The sequence below is a fragment of the Thalia democratica genome, unplaced genomic scaffold, assembly GCF_965202585.1.
Source record: "Thalia democratica unplaced genomic scaffold, ktThaDemo2.hap1.1 HAP1_SCAFFOLD_113, whole genome shotgun sequence".
Taxonomy (NCBI): domain Eukaryota; kingdom Metazoa; phylum Chordata; class Thaliacea; order Salpida; family Salpidae; genus Thalia; species Thalia democratica.
In genome coordinates, this window is record NW_028139273.1 from 113,680 (window position 1) to 120,879 (window position 7,200).

The 7,200-nt window shown below is 29.4% G+C and overlaps 1 pseudogene; it reads right to left on the reverse strand.

Annotated features, from left to right (window-relative positions):
* Window positions 1-5,099: 5,099 nt before the first annotated feature.
* LOC145845664 (carbonyl reductase [NADPH] 1 pseudogene) lies at window positions 5,100-5,915 on the reverse strand (annotated as a pseudogene).
* Window positions 5,916-7,200: the final 1,285 nt, after the last annotated feature.

Here is a 7,200-nt window from a genome sequence, read left to right on the forward strand (position 1 = left end):
ACCCTGCCCGACGGTAAAAGAATTCTGATATCTCAAATATCGCAGTTCTGCCGGCGCGAACCCGACAACTTCCAAAGCATTCAGCATTGCGTGGACTACAACCGAGATCGCGGCTGTTTGAGCGACTTCGGGTGCTACCAATCCTACTAGGCTTCAATCTGCGAAATTGCCGTCTGCTCAGCTCGAGACGCCAAAAGGCCAAATCTTCCTTACACGAGATGCAGCAGAGGAAGCTGGTACGTTTCAGCTGACAGATCAGAACGACTTGTCTGTTACGCAGGTACAACAACTGTTTCAAATATCGTTTAAGTATTTTTTACTATCAATTTTGATTCTTCAGATGTTCAGCATTTGTTATCAGACTTGTATACTACAGTAGAATTATTTTAAGACTAAAAAACATGTTACTATGTAAATTTTTCTATATCGTTTTTCAACTTAATGTTTTTTAATTTCCGTAATTACTTAAATGACAACTTATAATTTTTTATAATTTAGTACAATTTAGTAAATATATACACGTTTTCGTAAGTTAATTAGGATAAAAGTAAAGTTAAAAGTTGCTTAAAGCTCTCATGAGTTCATTCGTGAGTTTAAAACTTATAAAATATATTCAAATAGATAAGTATTGCTACCTAAGCTAAAATAAAAGTCAAACTGAATTAAGACTCAAGTAACAAATTATATGAGTTTTGTCTACAATTATTTGTAATTGGATTATAAATGCAAGAAAAATAAGTACCGTTTTGAACTAAAATTATAATAACAGTAAAATAAGTGTATTTGCCACAAGCTCATATCAAGTGCTTTATATAAGCAGTTAAAAGCTTATGATAAAAATTACGCACAAATTCTGCTTGGCTTTTTTGAATAAAGACTTTAAGCATGTAGCATTCTGTTTGTACATTTGTAGACAAACTACTTATCTAAAAAGAGATGAACTGATCCTTCTCTATATACAATTCATCAACGACATTACTTTATAAAACAGGATTTGACATCAAACTGACAACGGAAAAAGGAAGTTGGGAAGAAACAAGAGACATGTGCGAAGATATGGGAGGTCAACTGGTCCACAACACTTTGAAGAGATACGTTGGAAGACTTCGTACATCGTATAAGGAGTAAGTAGCTAAAGAATTTACTCAAGTTAAGTTGTGTATTGCTACTGAGCAAGTGTAATGAACAAGTTTTTAAAATTTGGTATTATCCATTCAAGCTCATTAGATTGATTATTTTTATAAATCTTTTGATAAAACGTGTTTTGGACGTGGAATAAAACATGACACTTTAAATTTTTTTTTACCATTTCAAAATCTCATTGAGCATAAGTTTTTTCTACATTAATAAAATCTTAAATTAAATATTGAAAAATAAAAATTTTGAAATTTTTCACTTATTCAGTTTGGTGGAAGAAGCGATTGACAGCAACGATGTTTGGATCGGATGCCAGCGGGCCAAGGACAAAACTTTGAACAGCGAGTTCCAACTGTTGAACGGCGAATATTTGTTCGCTTCCCGCGCAAACCCGTTTGAACAGCTGCTCTACTATTGGTCGGCTTCAGTGCCACGTGACACCGAACTCGATCAAGCCGTTGTCATAAGGCACGAGAAAAAAGCGCTCGAAAACTTGCCCAAGTCACAAGAACTTTACGGGCTTTGTGAAATTGGACATTATTGATTTATTCTGTTTTTATTTTTTCTATAAGTTAGTTTTTTCTATAAAATTCAAACTTGTATCAAATGATTTCTTCTAAAATTGTATAAGATTTAAATTTTAAATTTAGATTTTATAACGATATTTATCGTTTATATTTTGTCTAGTAGTATGTTTGATATATTAAGATATGGATAATTCAACAAATTAGAAATATTCTGTTTTATTATATTTCAATTTTATTAAGCTTTGCATTTTGTTAAACTCCCAAAAACTAAATTTTATTTGTCAAACTTTCAAGTATTGGATTATAACAATTTTATAATTGTGTACTTTGAAAAGTTTCACTTGAAACAAAAGTTGTTTTTTTACTTCGTTGTTTACTTATTATATTTTAGTTTTAAAGGTTTGATTTATAATACTAAAGTTGTGGAGTGTATAAAGCAAAATTATATTTTTTAAATAATCATAAGTATTTCAAGTTTCTAATATAAACTATAAGCAAATATAAGACTTAAAATAGTTTTCTTAAGGACGCTACAGTTTAAAATAAAAAAGACTATTTTTTATAATCAAATTTACCCAAGGTAAGTATTAAATTTTAATATATGTTTCTTAACATTTTTAAGCTACTTAAAAATGTAGCAGTAAGTAAAGTTTTTGTCTTAGAAAAACAAAAAAGACCTTGTGAGTAATTTTTGTGATAGTTTGTTTTAACTACGACTTAGCATGTTTAAAAATATCACGAAGCAGCAAATAATAAATGTAATGAATAAAAACATAACAAATTAATTGATCTTTTAGGTCAAAAAAAAGCTATACTGTTTTCTTAAGTCTTAATAAAAAGTGTAATATGTAAAAAAGCAAAAAAAAAACTTAAGACTTTTTTAAATTGAATAAAAAATAAAAGTTTCTCTAAATTTATTCGAAACGTTTTGAACTTTATAAATAATAGAAGAGTAGAAAAATAAGTTGACTTTTAAGATCATGAAATTATTTTTTATTGTTTTGATATAATCGAAACAAAAAACTTATTATCTATAAAGCAAAAATAAACGTTTAAAATGTTTTTTTAACTGAATACGAACCTTAGGCTCAACTCCTTTATGTTATCTCAAAAATGTGTTTAATTTTATAAAGAATACCCATGTAATAAAAATAGATGGGCTCTTATATACAAAAAATGTAGTTTTTGTTTAATCTTAAAACAATTTGTTATACCTATGAAGTTAGATTATTAAGTTTTTTATCTAAACTTTTTATAAATCATAAGCTCAATTAAGTTTTTTTGAAACGTGTTTATTTTTATAAATATTATCAATTAAAAAATAGTTGAACTTTAGGTCACAAAGTTTTTTTTGATTACTCTATCTAAAAAAATTTGGTACTGAAAAACCAAGAAGTTTGAGCAAGATCTTTTTTGTTAAAATTGAAAAAAGTTATAAGTGTAACAGATTAAATTAAAACTGAGTAAAAGTTAAAAAAAAGTTTTCAAAATGCACAAATATCTAAAAGCTTCTCTTTCCCACTATAATAATATTAAAAGTTGTTTATACTCCACCAAGTCGAAAACTATTTAAATTTGTTATAAAATCATGTAAACTTTTCCTTTTAAAATATAGTTTTACAAAAAAAAATGTTTTTTTATTTTAAGAAAATTAATATATCTTTTAAATATTGAAAAATATAAAATACTCGATATGACAACATGCAAGAAAAAAAAAAAATAAATTCATCAATTTTGTTGTCTTCAAAATGTTGAATTGAATTAACAAAGTCTTAATTAATGTTTAAAAAAAGAAAATTTAAACTTATTTATGAAAATATAAGTAATCAAACTAAATAGTAACGCTAAAAAAAATAAGGAATTTTTCTTACTATGACGAAATATACCGATTGAATAAGCAATTAGCAAGGCCTTATAATCGTTCTACATAATGAAAATATGACAAACAATGTTGTCTGCTGTTTTTTTTTTTTACTTTGAAGTATTTCAAACAACTCATATTGATATTATGAATATTCTTGCGGTACGTTGTAAAAAAGTAGAACGAAAAATATAAATTTGTAAAACTTTACATCGGAAAGCTACGAGAATTAGAATATGGTGTATGTCTAGCTTTTAATGATTTAGTTTCTTAAACTTAGATCGTACATCTTAGAAAATAATTTAGTTAGTGGAACGTCATATACAATGTTTTTTCTAACAAAAATGCCAGCACGGACCAAAAGTTGTTTGATTTCGAAGGAAGAGTTCCAGAATTAGTTTACTATACCGCCTCAAATCTACTTGAACATAACGTTTTAATAAAAAAAAATGTTTTAGATTTAAAACTCTTTATTTCTGGAAATCTAGCAATTCTGCTGGAAAGAATTATTTAAGCTTCCCGCCAAATTCTTGCGATTCAAAACGAATATTTACAATCTAAATACTTTAACAAACGCCGACACGTATTAAGAAAAAAAAGAATACTGAGGATTAACTAAGAAGTTCATTGTAACTTTTATAATATTCATATACAAACTAGTTTTTAAAAAACGACATATTATTTTTTCGTAAGATAAAATAGAAAAACGACTTTTAAGATAGTTATTGAAAAAACTTTTATCAAAATATATTTATGAGTTATGTGAAAAAAAAAAACATTTATTTTAAGCTTCTAAGTTTCGAAAAATAACTGTTACATGTTAATTAATGGTTTCAACTGCTGAGCTGATTTTAGTAACAAGTTTAGTTGGGTTACAAGTTGTTGAATATGTTATAACATTTTTTTATATTACAACGATTATTTTCAGGGAAAAAAAAACTTTTCATTAGTTTTTATAATTTCACACTTGAAATTTTATGCTTACTTTGCAAATTTTAAGTTGTAACCCAAGACACATTTTACCCAATCTGATTTTTTTCTATAGAAAGTATATTATACTCTTTTTAGTCATTAAAAAACAATAAATTAAAAACCAAAATAAGTGATAGTTTTATAAAACTTATAAGTTTTTTAGTTTATTGAAAACGATACAGAAATTGACATTCGGTAATATAGTCAAGGGAACTGATTTATGCTTAAATCTTTAAAAATATCAAAGAATTAAATTAATTAATAAACTCTAAAATTTTTTATACTGTAGATAAATGATTAGAAGAATATCTACACAAGTGACTTGTTGCATTTGCATAAATAATCTGAGTAACTTTTTAACTTTTTTATAACTGTGTTTCTAAAAGTTGGCATAATAGCTTTTAAAAAGTTATTTTACTGTATTAGTGCTGATTAAATGTTTTTGTTAAACGTGTTTTAAAAAGAATTTCTTTATTTTTTTTTTGGGTAGATCTCAGCACTTATAACAAAAGAAAAAGTATTCAAACTAACAATGTCATAAATATCACTTCATTTCAATTTTAACACAAAACTGTTAAATATTTTTAACAAAATTTATTTTTTCACCATTCCTTTATGTTCTTTTCCGAAGAAACGAATTCACCGTTCGGGGACTCCACCCCGACCGGAAGCGTCGCCAGGTAAACGGGGGCTTCGGCGCCCTGATCGGGCGTCCTCGAGGCCTTATCCCCGCCCAAGTCCGTCTTCACCCATCCGGGGCACACCGCGTTGATTATGACGTCACTACCCTTTAGCTTCCTGGCCCACACGAAGGTGAGCGCGGACATGCCGACCTTGGACATTCCGTACGGCTGCTCCACGAACCCGTCTTCCTTGCAAGTCCCCCTCCGGCAGCTCTCGACGAACTCCTCCATCTTCCCCGTCAGCTCCTCCTCCGTCAGCGTCTCCCTCCTGAAGAACTTTTGGTTCTCCTCGCTCAACTGCTTGAGGTACATGATGCTCAAAGTGCTGGACACGTTGACGATCCTGCCACCCCTCCTCACAATAGGAAACAGGATCCTGCTGATGTCGACGGTTCCAGTGTAGTTCGTCCTCACGCAGTCCTCCGCCTTTTTCACTAGCGGCGTCGCGTCGGTCGAGTTGTACGCGATGCCCGCGTTGTTCACGATGACGTCGATGCCCCCGTACTGTGACGTCATGAAGCTTTTGAGCCGCTCGATGCTCTTGACGTCGCAAACGTCCAATTCGTGGAACTGGGGGTAGAGTCCCTCTCTCTCAAGGGTCTTCACCGCCTCCCTGCCGCGCTGCTCGTTCCTGGACAGAATGAAGACGTCCCCGTCGAACTTCTGGCACAGCCCCCTGACGATGGCGAGCCCGATGCCCTTGTTGGAACCCGTTACTATGGCAACATTTGTCATAATTTTCTCGTGTTTAAAATTTATCTGTCTTAATTTAAATTTTTTGATATTACATTTATTAATAATAATATTTTCATTTTTTTTCATAGTATGTAATACTAAATACTTTAAAAAAAAAGAAAAGCAAAGTACATGTTGGAAAAATATATTATTTAACATGTTTTACTAACTAGTATGCTAATTAAATGTTTTATACTATTGTTTCAAAAAGGAACAAAATTTTCAAAAGTACTGTGAATAGTCAGTTTGACTGTTAAAATATTACATCATATAACTTTTTTATGTAAAGTTACTAATTTTCGCGCGAATGAAAGTTACTATGAATAAAAATTTGTGCATAAAGCATTGAGTCGAATAAACGTGTAAAGAAGTGTTTATACTTAACACATACTATTTATTTAAATATGTAAAATTGTGAAATTTAAGTTACAACAAAAAAGAGTTGTTTTATTTTTGTATTAAATATAAATATTAAAACAGTTGTAAATAATTTTGAGATTTGTTCAGCATAGTTAGTTTGTTTTCAGGCAAAATTGTAATCTAACTGAATTTGTAAGTAATATATATATTTAATAAAACTTTTTACGAACCGTCTCAATTTTACACACAAAACACTTTGAAAGGTCTTCTGTTTATTTATATAAACATTGTAAATCGTGTTTGAAAAATAAACTACGAACTGATGGTAAAACTAACTAAGTTAATTAAGTTTGAATTTAAACAAAAAAAAGCTTAGTTTACTTAACTTAAAAACTTGTAAGTCACTTTCATGTATATTTGTTTACAACTACTGTCAATACATGAAAATGAAAAGGCAGCACTTGTTGGTTATAAGTAAAGAACTTAAAACCAGTGAATGTTGGTGGATCATAAACTAAATGTTCTGTTTAGTCTTGCTGTCTGAAGCCAGATTGTCAGTCAGACTTTTCTATACGCTTTACATTAAGACGGGCCAACACTCTAGGGTTTTTCAAATATATAGTTTTATCATTTATGTTAACTTTGCGTAACAAAACACAAACTAATTTTTTACTAAAGTAAAGTATTATTAAAAGCTTGTAAACTAGACACTATTTAAATTTGAAAAGTAGATACAAATAAATAAAAATCAGAATCAATACGCTCAACGATTTAATTATAAAAAATTGATTTACTTTTTTGTAACTAAAAAAATATTCACTTTACTAGTCTAAACGGCAAGTGCAAAATAAATAAGTTGTGAAGCTGCCTAGCTAACCAACTTTCGGTTATAAACGAAATAAAAACAAGCAAGTCGAGTAAATTA